This window comes from Pristis pectinata, chromosome 8 (genome assembly GCF_009764475.1).
Source record: "Pristis pectinata isolate sPriPec2 chromosome 8, sPriPec2.1.pri, whole genome shotgun sequence".
Classification (NCBI taxonomy): domain Eukaryota; kingdom Metazoa; phylum Chordata; class Chondrichthyes; order Rhinopristiformes; family Pristidae; genus Pristis; species Pristis pectinata.
In genome coordinates, this window is record NC_067412.1 from 68,131,417 (window position 1) to 68,150,264 (window position 18,848).

The window sequence follows — 18,848 nt, forward strand, 5'->3', positions numbered from 1 at the left end:
GCTGTGTGTCACCAAGGTAAACTTCTGCTGTCAGAAATAGAGTCCACAGTGCTCTTCAATCTGCCAACCTGTTTTTTTTCCAGAATTGAACACTTGTCATTAAGAGTGCTTAATTTATCTCAATTAACTGCAGCTCACCGTTGATACAGATTTTCGGGAAGGATAACCATTAATGTTTCTCCTGCCCATCTCAGATTAAATGGTTCATAAAGGCTCAGCTTCAAGATACAATCGCTATTGCTCCCTATATACCTGAATAAATTACACCTCTGCAGGAGGCCTACAAACAATAAAGCCAAACACAGATATCAGTAAAAGAGGGAGGGATGAAAGGGTTGCCACTGAGAGGTAAAGAAAGGTCAGGTGTGGGGATAGGTGGCATGTGCACGCACAGTGTGGAGGGGATGGGAGGGACTGCTGGCGAGGGCAGACTGGAAGCCAGGAGGATACGTCCACGAGGGACACAGTATTTGGGGAGTGCTGTTGAGGCCAAGATTTCATTGAATCATTGAGCAGGTTCCAGAACTCAGTTGGCCTACTCCTCTTTCTTAGTTCTTATGCTTAACAAACCTGGTTGTTAACTGTTAACTTTTAACCCACTGTTAACTTTTTCTACGTCCTATTAGTGCAACAGTCTGTGATACGAGAATACTTTGAGGATTTGCAGTTTCAAGGAGCCAAAGGAAGTCCTTTCATGAGCACTCAATCTCATCACTTTTTTCAAGAACTGTAACAAGTTTGGACCTATATTTAAAATAATATATTCTGCTCCATAATTGACTTGAAGCCCTATTATCTCGTTACATTTCTTTCTCCAGAGTTATCTTTGGCCATTTCCCTGAGGCATCAAGGAAAATATTCACTTCCATTTATTCCCTTCAATTTTATTAACAGTATTCATGCAAGCTAGAAGGCATTAAAGAACTGAAATTGTATATTCTCTGGATTTTACTGCTTTTGAACAATATACACAACTAAATCAAAGCTATGCCTGTCAGCTCTGATGAATAGCATTATTCAAGGCAGAGTACAAGTTGTTTTGATGTCTTTAAGCTTTACCAAAAAATAAGTGATTTGCCCATTCATTCATTTTATATTACCGTGTCTTTGCTGTGCTCAATGTAACCACTGCACTAGCCTGCATAACATTTACATCAGTTCAGAAATAATCAACTGGTTGCAAAGCATGTTTGCGCGTTCTCAGGGCAAAAAAAAAGGCACGTTGACCTTGCACAATCTTTGCCACACCAGCAATTCCATAACATCACAAGATATTTTCTGTATTTCTTGAAGTGAATGAGGAAAGGCAAGTCTTACCTGCAACTATATTGTTCCGTTTCCTTTTCTTTTCTGGTTCGTCGCAATGATCAATGGTACATTCTGTCACCAGTGGGCCATTTGAATCGTTAAACTGTAGTGGCTCGTTGTTGTTCGTTGGATCAAAGGGCAACTGGTTAAGCCCTGTAAAAGTCAGAGAATAAAGATAGCTCGCCAAGCTCCGACAGCAAGGAACAAATTATTAACCAATGTTAAAGGAAGAATCTATGCATCAGTACATCAGACAACATGTGTTGGAGTTATACAGCACAGGAGATTACAGTTGAGCTTATTTTGCCTGCTAGCTCTTTAACAGTTTTTCCAATTTGTCCACTTGGTTTGGCATAAACTTCAAGACAAGAAACAATAGATTCAGCTCCTCTATGACTTCACATCATAAGAACATAAACACCTGGAGCAGAAGGCCATTTACTCCCTCTTCTGCTCCATCAGTCGCTACGGTCATGGTTAAGCTTTTATCTCTGCCCAGGTACCTTTTTTTTGCATTAAACCCATATTCATTGGTTCCCTAAATATCTTTAAAAAAAAATTATGTTTAATCAGATAACTAAAACATTAATTATTTTTCAAACAAATCAAATTTTTAATGCAGTGCACCCCTAACTTCATGGTAATTTTTCCAGGGATATCCATTATAAAAATTTTCCGCAATTCAATTCAGCTGGATTGCTCAAATTCATGAAAGAATCAGTATCTGCAGTGACCATGTACTTAGGAAATTATTTACTCAACACTAAAAATCAAGGAATCAGAAGGGGTTTTCATTTGTATTTTATTGGTTAGCTATAATGCAAAATGTATGGGTGAATGAGATAAATATCATAAATCTGAAATGAATCAGGATTAAAACCTTAAAAGGTTCAATCATAAGAAAAACATCATGTTTCATTTATACTGTACAGAATTGTTACTATTTCCTACTGCCATTCACAGAAGTAAAATACCATACATTGTGGCCTTGCTGTATTGAATTAGTTGAGAACAAAATGTTCACGTTTTTATAGCTAGGTAATTGTTTCACTTGATCCTGCACTTTGCAGTCAAACACAGACAATCCTAAACATAGCACATCAGGCAAAAACCTTGGAACTGTCTACAAGGCAGTTAAATTCTGCGATGGGGAGGCAGGAACGCAGGTGACAGTGAGATTCCTCATATTTATCTTGTCTTGAACATTACATTTTAAGGGGAAAAAAACTGGGGTTTTGCTTTTCCCCTGCAGACCTCCTGTCTTTTTAAACAAACTAAATAATGTGGAGCCAGGAAATCTGAAAACAAAGCCAGCGTCTGTGAAGAGAAAAAGAATTAATGTTTCTTTCTTCATTTCTTTCTGTATGGCTCTTTCATCAGAGTTTTAAGAAGTTGGGAGGCATTATTTCTAGGCAGCAGAGAAAGGGGATAAAATGATGTTATTATGTGGTAACCAGGAGGGATGAAATGACAAAAAGATAACAGTAGAAAGTAAAGCGAGCTGGCACTGGGACATGCAGAAAAAGGTGCATGACATCTTCTTTCAGTTCACAAGAGAAAGATGCTGAATTTTCTGTCACCTGTCACTTTGATTCTGTACAGAAAGCAGAACCCAGATTTAAGACTTGGACATTCTGGTGGAAAAGTTTGAAAGCTGTAAGGCAGTATATTACATCAGATATGCCACGAGACTGGCTCTGTACATCTGGTATCAGCATCAAAATAAATTTATCAACCTCTCTCATCCAGCCAAGGTTAGTGGAGTCATCCACAAATTGCATTTGGCAATATTAGCATTGCTTCACTCACACAACAGCTCCAACTCTCAAGCTCTGTGCGTGCACGCACACACACTCCTACAGCCATCCCACCAGTGCATCCATCTTCTACACTGCTCTTGTATGCTTATCACAGCTCTGACATTCACCTCACACGTACTGACAATTCAGCTATCTCATGCAAACACATGTTGAGACACTTTCCATTTCACTTGCAGAAGAATGTAGCTAGAAAACATTACCTGGAATTGCAAATTGAAGGGAGTGAGGGGGCAGGTCAGCCACTTCCAGTCACATCAGACGATGCACCTAAAGAACTGTGTGCTGACAATGATGGGTTCTGTTGCCATGAAACCAGTGTCACTCAGCCAGCTAGCCCACATGTCTCTTTGCTCACACTGTGACAGTACAATTCCAAATGTGGCTAACTGGGCCCATAATAGTGGGCTGTGGTCACAAAGAGACAAGAAATAGTAGTAGTAAGCCTTTCAGCCCTTCGTGCTTGCTCAGCAATTCAATGAGATTATGGCTAATCATTCATGTCTTGGCCTTTTCCTATTCTAACCCAATATCCCTTGATTTTCCTAACATCCAAAAATCTGAGTATACATTCTGAATATACTCAGTGACTGAGCTTGCACAGTCCTCTTGTCTGGAAAACTACAAAGATTAAATAAATTTCTTATTTTATGTTGAGCTATGACCCCTAAACACCCCAGCCTCTACTCCATCAAGCCTCCTAACAATTGTATTTGTTTCAACGAGATCATGTCTCATTCCTCTTAACTCTGGGAAGTATAAGGAGTCAGCTTGTTTAAATCTCTTTTCAAAGAACAATTCTCCCTTATCCCAGGAATCAATCTGGAGAACCTCTTCTGCACTCCCTCCATCACAAATATACCCTTTGTTCAGTGGGAAGCTGAGATACAGTATCCCAGACCTGGTCTCATCAAGACTCTATATAAATGAAGCTGACATCTTTATTCTCATGTACAAATTAATTTGCAATAAAGGTCATTATACCATATTATTCCCTAATACTTAATGCACCTGCATGCTTCAATAATTTCAACAAAAACGTTCAATAATTTGTGTACAAGAAATATAAACATACCTCAAATTTAAAAGAGGCGGCTTCTACCAGGTCAGCTACAGCTACATGGGGAGCATTGTGCAAAATGAGGACTGGCAGCGTCACTTGGAAGGTGGACATAAAGGGAATCCTTTGATGATTACTAAACATTGTCATCTTAAATGTTTAGAATTCTGTTGACATTGGGAATGCTTTAATTCCAAAAAAAATTGAAAATTAATGCCTTTGTTCCTGTGGTCTTGATTTGTACTGCCAGACTCGAGTGGCTACCAGCAAAGGTGACGATTCTTTTACCATAATAGATGCAAAGATTAAGCATTTATCACTGGCCGCAATGGTTTGTGCAATCACAGACGTGAAAGATTGATAACGTAACTCTGATGTTAATTGATCTCCGATTACCTTATGGAAATTGAGGCATTGATCATGCCACTGGGTATCATGTGTACCTGATGCAATCTCAGTTGATACAGATGTTCATTGCTGAAATCCAGTACTTTACCATGTTACTTTGCCACTTGAAATTCAAGTGTGATTTCAGGGCACAGTTCATTGAAAATGGCTGAGCAAAAATGCCTCTATCTGGGAGCGGATCAGTTGTATGGGGACCTCAAAGAAATCTTTGGGCTACAAGGAATACCAAGCTCTTTTTATTGAATCCTGTTGCCATCATCCTCTTTACTTTCCTCCTATTCCATACTGACCTGTACTTACATTGGTCAGACATATAGCAGATGACAACAAAGCACAAGACATTCACTGGTAAGTATTCCACACCATTCCCTGACCCATCCAGGCACTGGAATATCATAAGGAGCCTGAAGTCACACTCTACTATGATTTCTAGAGCCAGGATAGGAGTGAAAGACAAAGCCAGCTCTCCAGACAGCACTAGAGCTAAAAGATGGTGGGCACCATGACAGAATCATATATACTCACTGGATAAATATTGATTATAGGAGCTACACATTCAGAGGTGACCAATCTTTGTTGATCTCTCATTCACTTCAGGACCTTGGTGCAGTAGGAGCCCACAATCCTGCTAAATCGGAATGCTGACAACTACTAGTCTCTTATCAAAGAAAATGAAACCCACTCTCCTTCAGAAGAGCACCGGCCACACTGCTATCGTAGTCATGTGTTACAAACTAAAAACATGGCATCAGCTGCTACTGCCTGGAATAAAATGGAGACCAAGTAATTCAGGATGATAGTGACCTTCATCTTGTCACGTACCAGCAACAAAAGAAACATACCGAGTCATATTTAAGTGTTAAAAACTATTAATAACTACTTATGATAATAAGAAAAATAAAAGCAAAAATGTTAGAATGTTAGAAGTAAAAATGTTAGATCTTAACATTAACCCCAAAAACTAAACTCGAAGTGTGTGCGTGTGGCAAATTCCTAAACTCCAAGTCCAGGAATAGTTCTCAAAGTTCAGTTCAGCAAGCCGTAAGGTGAAACGTGAGCAAAGGCTTCTGCAAAACCACCGTTGACTGAAGAGGAAATGTAGAGAGAAAATAGAGAGTAATTACGAAATCCAAATGTTCCACTTTGGAACTCATATGACACCTCAATCACTGATGATCTTCATTCGTTTGTTCCAAAGTATCTGCCACCCCGAAAGGCATCCGAGACGTGGCCGTCCACACAAATACCTGTTTCCTTCTACAGGTTAATGACAAAGTGGACTCCACTGGATTATTCAAAAAATCCATACATGGATTGTAGTGACAGATACAGTCATTGTTTTTCATCCATCGATACAGAGACCAGCAGGCTGGTGTCTCTCTCTCTCTCTCCTCTGACTGACTTCGACCGTCTGCTCCAAAACGTCATCACGTCCTTATCTCCTGTTGTTGTCGTCATCACGCCACACACACACACACACACACTACTGTGCTATGTCTTAAAGGGACATTCACTAATAGTGACCTAATCCGTAACAACCTCTACAGGCAGAGAAATCCAGGCACAAATGCATGGCTAGAGATCTGTCTGCATATTTTCTCCTTTTTAACAAAGTTAGCAGATCACCATCATCACTGTCTTTGCTAGGTTCCTGTGCAGCCTTGGAATGTTGGATGGTAGACTCCCTTGATAAGAGCTGTTCTTTCCCTTCTCCAGTGTTGCCAGCTGTATAATAATTACCTACTTGCATGATAATTATTACCTTTTTGTATTATAATATAAACCAATAATATAAAAGTGCCCAAAATGTATGATAACATGTTATATCTCTTTAACCCTAATAAAACCTCTTCTCCCTGTAGCCCAGAGGGCACCCATGTCTCTTCAGGTCCAATTATTGCTTGCAATCTCTCTGCAACTTAAAAAATAAACTGATTTTTCGTTTTCCCAGTTTAGAGTCCTTGACCTGAAAAGTTAACTGTTTTCCTTTCCATAGAATCTGCCTAACCAGCTGAATGTTTGCAGCATTTTCTGTTTTTATTCTGGAGACACAAGAGACTACATATGCCGGAATCTGGAGCAACAAACAAGATGCTGTTGGAGACAAGAGACTGCAGGTGCTAGAATCTGGAACAACAAAATCTGCTGGAGGAATTCAGCAGGTCCAGATTACGGGTCTCGACCCGAAATGCCGACTGTCCATTTCCATCCACAGATGCTGCCTGACCTGTTGAGTTCCTCCAGCATCTTGTCTGTTGCTCTGTTTTTATTGTCTATGAAGGTCTCTGGTTATGACCTGCGACTAGATTGTCTCACTTCATCACACTGTCCCTCCCCTGCCACTCTGTGCATTTATCATCAAATACATATGCATTTTGGATGGGCATAATAATAATTGACAGTAAGCCACAATCAGAGTTATTTCTTCTGGCAATAAGCTGGGGTCACAGACTCAAAACAAGATGTCTGGCACTCAGAACGGTGAGAAGATATTTCTTCAACCAGAAATAATCAATCTTTGGAATTTCCTACCTAAGGGAGCAGTGGAGGATCAGTTACCAAGCATTTTTAATTCAGAGTTGAACAGGTTTTAGATATTAAGGGAATCATGGGAAATGGAGTTAAATGCAGGAAAGTGGGGTGCTCAAGTAAAGGACCTGTCACAACCTTAAAGAAATGCAGTGACGACACGATGGGCTAAATGGTTTACTGCTGCTTTTGTTTCTTCTGGTTTTGTGTTCATTTTATCCACCACAGCTAGACTGACAGCTTGGGTAGTTGTCAAGCAAGAAACGTGACAAAAACAATAGAACGAGTCCTTGCCATTAAATTCTGTGGGGGGGGGGGGGGTCTCAATGTACCCCCTTTACTAGGACCAGGCAATCTCCTTGCCTCCTCATAAATATCAGGGCTATGGCACAGAAACAAACCTTTGTAATAATAACAAAACTACTTGTAGTTAAGATGGTATGAAAGAGGCAAAGTGATAGAGGGAAACAGACTACCATCAGTGGCTTGCAACAATTGCTACATGTATTTGCACCGAAATTAATTGAATCTGCTTGGGAAAAAAAAGAGGACAGCAGATTAATATCTTCTTATCCTCTATTTGCACCACTGATGACGCCCGAAGAGCACAGTGGCTCACTGAGGGAGCCAGCAGTCAGTAAGGTGTTGGTTCATGGTTGCCTGCTATTGCAGGATGATATTCTAGTGGTGGCAATGGCAGGGAGGGGTGAACAGACGTATAATGAGTGTGGAGGTAGCACAGTCGGCATGGGGGAGATGTAGACAAAAGAACAGGACATTGACTAGAGATCAGCCAGCCATTGTTACCTGTGCATCATATTAAGCAAGGTGATGACAGATTTATTTAATACCTCTGTTCCTGTTCAAACTAACACTCTGTAATGGATAAGTGCTTAGGCACACAAACTAAGTCCAATGTTCTGTTTTTTCACACCATCTACAATGGTCTAAAGTGAATCAGAGTAATCAGTGAATTACCATTATCTCAATTGTCTGAATAACTAAGCTCACACAGTAAATTGTTACAGTACTTGATAAATAATTTGTCCATTTAGCTCATGACAAATGGTTACAATATAGCTTTGATTACAGAATCAAAGGTCAGGAGTGTTTTAACATTCAACTCTGAGCAGGCATTCTAAATTCCTGCATGTCTGCTTTAAAAAAAGCATTTTAATTTATCTAAGCTACTCAATGCACCAGATCATGTTGTAGTGGTTATTTCCAAGAATTATAAATATATTTTTCTGCTAAATAATGTCAACACTCAGTGGATTTAATGATCATAACACTAAAGTTCTATGAAGCTGAGGATCAGGGAAATTATTATGGGGAAGGACAGAACCGGAGTTTAAGACAGAATTGGATAAGGTGGCTCTTGTTTCCTTTCTTCACCTATCCATAACGAGTGTCACGGATAGCTATGTAGTCTTGGCACCATGTGCCCACGAATTTCTATAAGCAATTTAACATTTTAAAGATTGGCTACATGAACTCATGTGATTACAGCAGAGCTTCATGTTTTATTCCTGTTGTGCTGACCACATGGAAAAAAATGGATTTAAGTCCCAACCCTTGAACTTTAGATTGAAGACAGCATATAACTGTATTAAATATGTTCAAAACTAAATAATTATACCACGTAACATCAAGTAAATAGTCAGTGCAGCAATTGGGCCTTATCAAAATTGAACACCAAAGATGAAAAAATAATTTTAAGACGTTCAGAATTTCCTGAAAAAATAACGTTAAATAAATTTGATAACAGATTGTGTTCAACATATAATGCAGGATTGCAAAGATACATCTCAGGTCCTTTATGGCAGTGTTAGTACACAAAGGGCTTAAATTACCTGGAATACAATATATACTTAAATTCATAATTGTGTCTCCAAAATGATAATTTTATATTTTTTAAATCTGTAAACACCAAGGTTCTCTGACAATTCCAATTTGCCTGCAGTCTCCTTCTCTTGTTCCTGCTCTTGCTGCACAGCCAATGGCACCATCTCTAATGTACTCAAAGAGGTAAAACATAATCAATTGCTTAGATAACTTCCAGCAAAACAATTCTAGCCCCTGGAAGGAAGTAAACTGATTTTAACTGCAATCACCAACAAAGCTTTAAATAGTGCAGATGCTTCATTTCCTGTGAATGGCCTACACAGTTTCTTAATCAGAAATGTGACTTGGGAGACTGCAACTAAGCACTGCATGGGGATCTAAGTCACCTGTGTGCACACTGTGTGCTAGTATGTCATGTGCACGGAAGTATGGCCATGATCATTTTTCATTAAGCACGATGCATGCTATTTAACTTTGTTCTCAAGATGCAAACATATTAACCTGAATAATGCTTATCAAACAAGTTGCACATTACAGAATTTTTAACCCTTAACCTCACTTGCCCTTCACACCTTCAAAGATCTTTGTTTGCTTCCCCCATCCACTAGGCCTTCCTGACTTAAAACTTGTTACAACACCAATTTAGTTCTTGATTAAAGTCAGTGATCTAAAACATTTACACTCTCCCTCCCACAGATTGTCACTACCCTGATAAGGGTTTTCAGCATTTAATCAGTTCATATATGTTTCTATTGTCCTTGTCTGAAAAATTATGCTTTGTTGACTCTCACAACAGGCAAAGTTTGCATTTATTATTCTTCACTGTTGTCTCAAAATTGAAGACTAAAAAGGGTTAGAGTAGGAAGATCTTCTTTCCCTCTTTAAACTACTTGCATTACATATGAGAAACATTTACAAATACTAATATGACACTTCTCAATATTGTGAAAAATTAATTTGCCTTGATAACAAAGAATAACATAACCCAGCAAGCTGATCACAAGTAGGAAGATTATTTCATACCATTCACTGGTGACAATGATTTCTAAAAAAAACTCACATGTTCTCCACAATACTATGACAGAATTTGAATCGTTCAGTAGAAACATTTATATTTTCAGTAGACAGTCACAGAAAATTGCTTAAGCTGAAGAAAATTCAACAGAATGGAAACACCATCTCTAATATTCACTCAATTTCTCAAATTTGTACTTTTGATGCAATATCTGCTTAGGTGCAGTGAATACTTTTCAGGAGCTCCAGCATCATAGTGTTTTTCATCTAGATTCCAGCATCTGCAGTCCTTTGTTTCTTTAGTATTGAAAATATTACTTTAGAGGCTCCACTGGAACCAAGAAAACACAGAAAAGCATAGAACACCAAAGTGAGGACAAAAAATAGACAAAACTAGTTTGCCCCTGGGTATTCAAACTCCCCAGTTGGGGAAGAGCATCTTGCAGATCTTCTGCTCACCAACCTGATCCACTCTTATCTTCCAGCCTTTTGGTCTTTCACAAGATGAGTGTGAAACTACTCACCCCAAGAAAATATTGAGGAACTAAAAGGGAGATGTTGGAGAACTGTGAAGTTCCTGCTAGCTTTGGTTGGTGGGAAATAACCAAGGTGAACATCAAGAAGTTAATCCTCAAGGGTGTTCAGAAAGAGAGAGTCAGAGGGAAATGCATCAACGTTAAAGCATGCAGAATCTGCTCCTGTTGCAGTCAATGGGGGATGGATCTCCAGGAAGCTCTTCAAGCGGTAAAGGATCAACAAGCCTCGCTATTTGCCTTGGTGTCCTCCAAGATAATTTTCTGATCCAGCGTCCACTCTTTGGAACAGGGTAAGGCACACTCATGCTTCTTCTTCTCAAAGGTTGACAGTGGGAGCTCTATAATCAGCAGCCTTAAGGAAGAGGACAGTTTTGTAATACCCACATAGCTGATCTGCAAATCCTTCTACGCCAGCCTTGCGATTTGAAGGCCACAGATTTGTCTAGCTCTAAGGTCATAGATATCAGGAAACAACCATTAACCTCAGAGTTCTATTAATTCCTGTGGGACTGGATCAGCTGAGGCTAGATGCAAGGTTACCCTCTCTCCTCTGTCTTTTGTGAGTGTTGTATTGAGCCTTTTGATTAATCCACTGAAAAGAACACAAACATAAGAGGGATGATGATCCCCGCCAGCAGAGACATGCACATCAAAGCCTCCCTGTATAAGGACCATGTCATTGTCTTCTTCTTGGATCCAGGATCAGCTTGAATTGGCCTTGGGGGGCGGGGGGAGGGAGGATGGTGGGGTGGGTGGGCTACAGTTAATGACATTAACGACAGCACAAGCAAGGTCATGTTCTTTGGCAAATAATCTGATTCTTTGTTCAATTCAGGTCTGATTCCGTGAAGGTTCTGGTAATAGAGTTCAGAGGAACAGGGGCATACACAGAGTCTGGTAGAGTGATAGCCAAGGTGAATCAGAAAATGGGAAAAGATAACGTAGGAGTGGCATTTTATCTCAAACGCTGCAGATCTGATGACCAATTTTTTAACTGTGCTAAAGTGGAGCTATATGTGGTGCAGATGTGGCCCATAGCTCGCATCTGAGCTGCAAGTTACCTTGTGCTGTCTTCCATTTTATCTGAAGATCCAAAATGGATATCGACAAGGATGCGATGCGCACATCTCCAGACCAAGGGAGCTAGGGTGAGTGTACCCAACGTGGCACTCACCCTGATGGTCGCATGAAGGTGTCTGTAAACCTTGGGTACACAATATTAAGTGCCATTATGTAATGAAACTTTTCCTGTCCCTGGTGTTTTGAAGAATGGGTCTGGCCACATTACTGTGGAACGTTCCATTCAATCGGACTGTGTCATGCGATCTATCCTTTGCTGAAAAGTTTGCAAAGAAAAACACCTTTAATCAGAAGTCAATCAGGCAGTGTCTGCATAAATGTTCTTGAGGTCCTTTAGGAGAAGGAGGAGAAGGAGATGGCAGGACAACTTATCACCAAGGCTCTCGAACAAGCACCAAGATCTTGCTTGGTTGGCGGAGATGAGGGCCTTCCCTGTCAGATCCTTCATGCACAGCCAGAATCTCTCACCCATGACATGGTGCCTCAAAGTGGCTACAATGTAGATAAGATAGTCATCCATCTCCTTCTGGAGTGGGTGTTTGCCAAGAAAGTTTGAAAACAGGTGCTGTGGTCTTTTGAGGTTCAGCCCGAGCTGCATGACACAGGAATCAATGTTTTGTGGGCTGATGCCAGGGGCACGCACTGAGACAAACATTGACTGTTGCTGGAAAATCATCAATTTGCTGGAAGACATTTTCATTTGCCCAAAATTTGCTGGTCATCCAGTGTGAGGAGTTGTCTGCAACTGAATGCTTCAGACTGGCACACTCCAAAGTGCACGACAACCTGCTGAGGGACACAGAGGGTTGATGTAGCCACCCTAAAAGCTCTATGGGAAATGCCATGTTAGTCAATGTAATGATAATGACTGGTATAATCATTGAAGGCCATACAATGTACTGTACATTGTATGAATAATGTATCTACTGCATTCTTTTACAACAAATACAACTGCTTTAATAGTTAAAAACTTCAGTTTAAAGAGCAGTTCTCTAATAGTTAAAATTTCTGCCATTTCAAGTAGATTTGAGAAAACATTAGCTTTTTGTTTAAATTTATAAATAACACACATTGTACCCCAACTAGTTCAAAGAATGTCTTAAATTTGTCTTTAAGTACAAATCTTAACAGACTTGCAAGAAGGTTCATAAAATGTTAACCATAGTGAAGCTAAAGACTAGTTCAACCCACCCACCTACACGGCACCTGGGAACATTTATATTCTGATCTTCCACCCAAGACTACAAAAATTGAAATACACTGTTGGTCACTATTCCTGAACAATCAGTATTCAAGTTTGAACACATGATAACACACTGTTGAACCATGTTCCATACAACTACATAGTTTTGGTCAAAAATAATGAACAATTTTTTTTAAATACAGACATGAAGCAGGGCACTTTTAGGAGGTATATGTGCCAGCTGGAACTGAATTTTACATAGTTATATAGGTTGCTATTAGGGAAAAAAATTAATGAACCAGATGAATTATTTTTGGCACACTCCAAGACAGATAAGGGTATCATTCACACCATTGTGTGGAATAACTGTATGAAATTCAGTACTGGTTGGTGGGTACAATTTGGTAGCCTGCTGCTTAAATTCAATACAAGTACTCTGCTTTACATTGGTTCAAACCAGATGTTTGTCTCTTATACCCAATGGAGATAATTTGATGATATTTGAACACAAGGTTTTGAATTTCATATTATTGGGTTCAAAAAGCACAATGGTATAAACTGTAAATTCAAAGTTATCTTCCCAAGGTTACATCTCTCCTGTTATGAGTAATTCAGGGCAAACTATCATTTCAGTTTTGTGTCCTTCAGCTGAATCCTATGCAGACTAAGAAGATAAAGGTTCTCACACCACTAGCTGTGAGGAAGATAGGGAAATGAACTCATCCCATAATAAATTAGTTCCACCTGGACTTAGGCCAATGCCACAACATTACCCATCAACTCCTTTGAAAGTCAAAATAACTTGTGTAGGAAATAGCACACTACTGCAAAAGAGATCTGTCCTCTGAGACTGGGGCATAAACAAACTACTAGAATGGAGTAGAAATAGATTCACTCTATCAAGCTTGATATACTCATCTTGACATGAGAAGTGCTAACTGACACTTCCTGCCTGAAATAGCGAAGTGCTAAATTTCCCAGTAGGACATCCAAGAAAAACTACAAAAAATAAATTTTTAAGACACAGAGGGCTCTACATTGAGGCTTTTTAAATATCTAACAACCATAATTATGGTCACAGGGAACCTTATACTTAAAGTATATAAAACGATTTTCTGTATTTAACATTGCGCCAAGTAATACAGTTATAAGGACATTTAAAAGAAAATAGATTTAAACTTCTCTGGTCCAATGATTATGCCTTGAAGCAGTCTTATAGATCACCCATACCAATTTTAAAACCTTAGTACTTATGTGTGCAAACCAGATATAAACCAATGGTAAATGATGAGCTTGTTTGAGGAGCTTCACAGGATTATCAACAAACTAAGTTGATGTAAAATGCCAACAGTTCACAAGAAAATTACATACATGGAGACCACTCAGATAAATTGTACAATTCCCACTGCAAGATCTAATTGTTTCCTAAATTAGAGTTTTTAAAATCAGAATTCCTTTCACTGATTGTTCTTGTTTGATTAGTTTCTTTACAATTTTATATTTATATTTTACCAGTATAAACCTATGACCCCTTTTTCTTGGTTTCCAAAATGTAATAATTTACATTTAGATTTACTCTTTCAATATTACCTATTTTGTCCACTAAAGGCAGCCAGTTCCAAGGTGAAAAGCTCAGGTTTCTCCAGTATTTCTTTACAGACCACCTTTAATATTGGCACTTATCCTCAAGTTTTCTCCACTCAATGCACCTTAACTGTTTTTGGTGATCAGAACTGGACATAGGAGGCAAGTGCAGTCTAACACTTAACAGTTTTATCACAGCTTTCTGGCTGCTTCAGGCATGCATTCAACATTTCATCAGAATTGCTTGTTGTGGCTCTGCTTAATTGGACATATTGAGCTTCCAAGTCTGACTCCTGGAGGGTGCACTGGAAAATAGGCCTTTGGGATTGTGAAGTGTGATTAATTTACACTCATTAAACAGTGGGCAAGATGCACACAAAATTTTTGCTGCCTCCTCATTACCACAAAGACCAATTTCATAAGTGGTTTGCACAGGCTCAAGCTATGCGTCACTGATTAAAAGGAGCCTCCTTTGTTAAAAGGGAAGTGCTCTGTATCTATAACTAGTGGTGAGAGTCATTATATAGCTGTTTGGAACTTGTGAGAGTCATTATATTGGTGTCTGAACCAAAGTCTGTAGATGAGAGAATGAGCATCCCGTTTTCTTGATGCTACATGGGAGGACTTAGTTGCTTTCCACCTCACATAAAAAGAGTGCTTTATTCATAGAAGGCCATGAAGACCTTATCCTCCATGCAAAAGCTGTAGCTGCAGTAAAGCAACATATATATCAAAGCCAACATGAAGAGTCAAGGCTCCAGGACATGCATGGAGCAGAGGAAGAAGTTTAATGCCCTCAAATCTCATGTTTTCTATTGCACTGCTTCTTTTGTATTCAATTCCCTGAGCAACAAGCAATAACATTTTTTGATTACCTGACTTGTGTACCAGCTTTTTGCAAATCACTGGGACTCCCAAATCTCTCTGCACCCTGTTGCCATTTCCATTTGTTCTTTTATCATTTCTGCCAAAATGGACATCTTCACATTTTTCCACATTTTTCCATTTGCTACATCTTTCCCACCAGCTTCCTTTCCTTATCTACATTCTTTTGTAGCATCCTTAAATCCTTTTCATCACTTACTTTCCTACTTACCTTTGTGTCATCTACAAATCCAGCAAACAGGTCTTTGGTGCCTCTGCCAAGTCATCTATATAAAAAAAAGTTGAGGTCCCAGCACCAATCCCTGTAATACATTATTATATCTTGCCAACAAGACCACCTTTTTTTTTGCCTTTTCTCCATTTCCTGTTGGCTAGTTAATCTATCCACCAATATGTTACTCCCTACATTATGAATTTCATCATCCACAATAACTTGTGATGCAGCCCCTTGAGAACTGGGTTCTGAAAATCTTAGTATATACATCTACTGTTTATCTACACCATACATTGCAACAATAAATTGGTCAAACATGATTTCCCTTTTACAAAACCAGGTCTGCTTTGCTAATTATCTTGTTTTTTTTTCTCAATGCCCTGATATAAACATCTTTAATAATAGATTCTAACAATTTCCCAATGACCGGCGTAAAACTAACTAGCCTGTAGTTTCCTGCTTTCTGTCTCTTTCCTTACATTCACTATTTTCCAATATTATCTTTCTGAATCCAGGGAATTTTGGAAAGTTAAAACCAACACAATTATCTCACTAGCCCCTTCTTTTAAGACCCAAGTATGAAGTCCATTAAAGGATACACAATTCTGAATTGTACATCATACGGGGCATTCTCATATATTTTGAGAACTGTTCTCCTTTCATCGCATAGCTCTTCCAGTGCTGCAGGTGGTGGAAACATTGAAGTCCATCTAATCTGCGTGGTACATGGACATCATTATAGATATATTCTTAGCTCATGCCTGCATTAAGTAGTTAAGAGCCAGGTGATGAAAGACTAGACCTCATCTCCCACCTGATCTTCAGTTTGGTACAATGGCTAAACTATTGAGAGGACAGCAGACCATTACCAGGATATCAGGCAATGTCTATAATGATCAGAGTGTGGATGCACTCCAGCTGAGTGATCAGTGAGTGAAAACCAATACAGTTGTGGTATAGCTACAAATCCACATGTTCAGGGTCCTGGTGCTTTCTGTCAAAAGATAAGGAGGTGAATTCAATCCTCCTTAGTTCAAGTAACCATGATCTCCCTAATGCAGTGGTATGCTACAAGCTATAAAATATTTAAAACATCTCCTGCTTCAGCCTGTAAATATCCGAAAGAGTAGAAATTGATCTTCACTGCCACACACAATGGAGTTTTGGTTCTGTTGTATGGCTGGAATTCTAAATGCATTGCATGACAGATGTCCATCCGCTCATCCGTAGTGAAGCATAGATTCCTAACATATTTCTCCTTGCCGAGGTTAATGTGGGAGAAATACTTCCTAACACCATTGGTAAATCTGATTTTCCACTGAGGGCCCTTTTTCTCCTCTGTAGTCTTTTCCTTACACTCCCCACATGCAGCACTCTGAAAAGAATGGTCACGAGAATGATTAGGAATAAAGTCACAAACTGCCTACTCTGAAAATTTCTGGTCTGTGAGCATTGCACACATTACCAAGTTTCCCAAGACAGCAAATGCTGCAAATCATGCTGCAAATTGAACATTAAACAAGAAGCAAATTAACAATCCTGGTCTCCAAACAGGAACTGCAGTGCCAAAAACCCAGGGCACTAATTTAAAAAAAATCACATCTTTAGCTTTCTCACTGTCATTAATGGTGTACGCGAGCTGTCTAGTTTCTCACTTTTTCTCTTTTTTTAAAAAAAAGAAAATTTGTATATCAAAATTCAACTGCAAATTTTGCTCCGATAAATATTTTCTTCATATTAATTCAAACATTAATGGCAATATTTGAAGAATGGTAGGAATAGAAAACCTGAGGAAAATGTTTCCAGTGCAGCCCTTTCATCAGACCTGAAAATTGGAAGATAATTTCTTCAAATACAGGAAAATTCTTGAAAGCAAGACGTGTCAATCTACCAGTTCTGATCAAGGGTTGCACAAAATACTCCCATTCTTCTTTTATCAAATGGTGATAAGTCTGTCATGTACTACCATCTCTTAGTTTATTTAAAATCTCACTGAAATAGCATGATTTTTTTTTACATGCAACACAGGAAAACTGAAGAAAAAACATTAGTAATGTTCAATTGGGAAAAAAAGATCCACATTCAAAACCAGTTTAAGTCAAACAATAAAAAAAATTGGAAAGCCAAACACTGCAGTTATTGGAAATCTGACATAAAAATGGAAAATGTTTGAAAACACAGCAGGTCTGACAGCAGATGCAGAGAGAGAGAGAAAGATTTAGCATTTCAGGTCGATAACTCTTCATCAGAACTAGGTAAAGTTATAATTCAAGTGTGTAATAAGAGCAGAAAAGGGAAAGGGGTAAGAGAACAAAAATAATATCTGTGATTGTGTGAAGACCAAAAGACTGAATGATACAAGTAGTCGCACTAGCTACTAAGAGAAGGTGGCGAAGATTGTTAATCACGGCTGAGCTGTCTGACAGAGTTGTAAATAGGAAGAGGTGAATGAAAATAGCAAAGGGGGAGATAGAATAAAAATACTGAAACTGAGACACAAAAACTGCAGATACTTGAAATTAGAATATTAAAACTGGGAAATTGTAATTTATCTCATTTGCTATTTGTTTAATAATGCCTCCTGATGCTCATATTTCAATTTCACCTCATAATATTGCTGTGTTATTGAAATAATATTGCTAACTTTCTTCCTTTTAAAAACCATTAAGAAATCCAAACTATAACAGTTAAATTTTCAAGAATGAATTGTGTTTCTGAAACCTCCAGATTAAAGTTAATTAAATCATGAAAGCCATTTATGGCCATTTTGGGGAATTGTACATTGCCAATTAAAGTGACAGTGTACAAGAGGACAGTAACTGGAAGACAAAATTTTAGCCTTTATGAAACCCATAACAAAAGTTAATTTATGCCCTTCATACCCATTTTGTTAATCCTATAAACCATCTGAACATTTCACCACACTTCAGGCCGATCATCCAAACTTCCTTTGCTGTGGGTTTCATCTTTTGTTTTGTTTGACAACCAATTAATAAGAAATTACACTATAACTAATATAAATGAATACACTTACAGCAATAAAACTAATTATTATTTTGATTCAATATTTTTGTTTGGATATCAACTTGCAGGTACAAAATTATCTGCTATTGGTTACAATGATTACAATTTTTAATGTGCTGTACATCAAGGGCCAATGCTTGAGAACAAGAATTACTGAAAAATACAAAGATAATTATATAAATTACTTAATAAAGTAGTAGCACTTAGGAGAATGTTACAATTTCTTAAGATTCAAGCTAACAATTGAAGAGGATGCAAATGAAAACAAAAACTATATACAATTAATTTTTTTTCAACAGATGAGTTGGGAGGATGAAGGGGTGAAATTTTCTAGTTCGTGAACTCACAATCAAGCTACTTC

The 18,848-nt window shown here is 38.5% G+C and overlaps 1 protein-coding gene across 4 annotated transcripts in view; it reads right to left on the reverse strand.

Annotated features, from left to right (window-relative positions):
- Positions 1-18,848, reverse strand: part of LOC127573754 (ecto-NOX disulfide-thiol exchanger 2-like) — a 166,831-nt gene that overhangs the window by 65,951 nt on the left and 82,032 nt on the right. For all 4 annotated transcript variants that reach the window (XM_052022250.1, XM_052022248.1, XM_052022249.1 and 1 more), the window contains exon 2: positions 1,318-1,461. The gene's annotated coding sequence lies outside the window, so the exon portion shown is untranslated. The remainder of the gene's footprint in view (positions 1-1,317; positions 1,462-18,848) is intronic.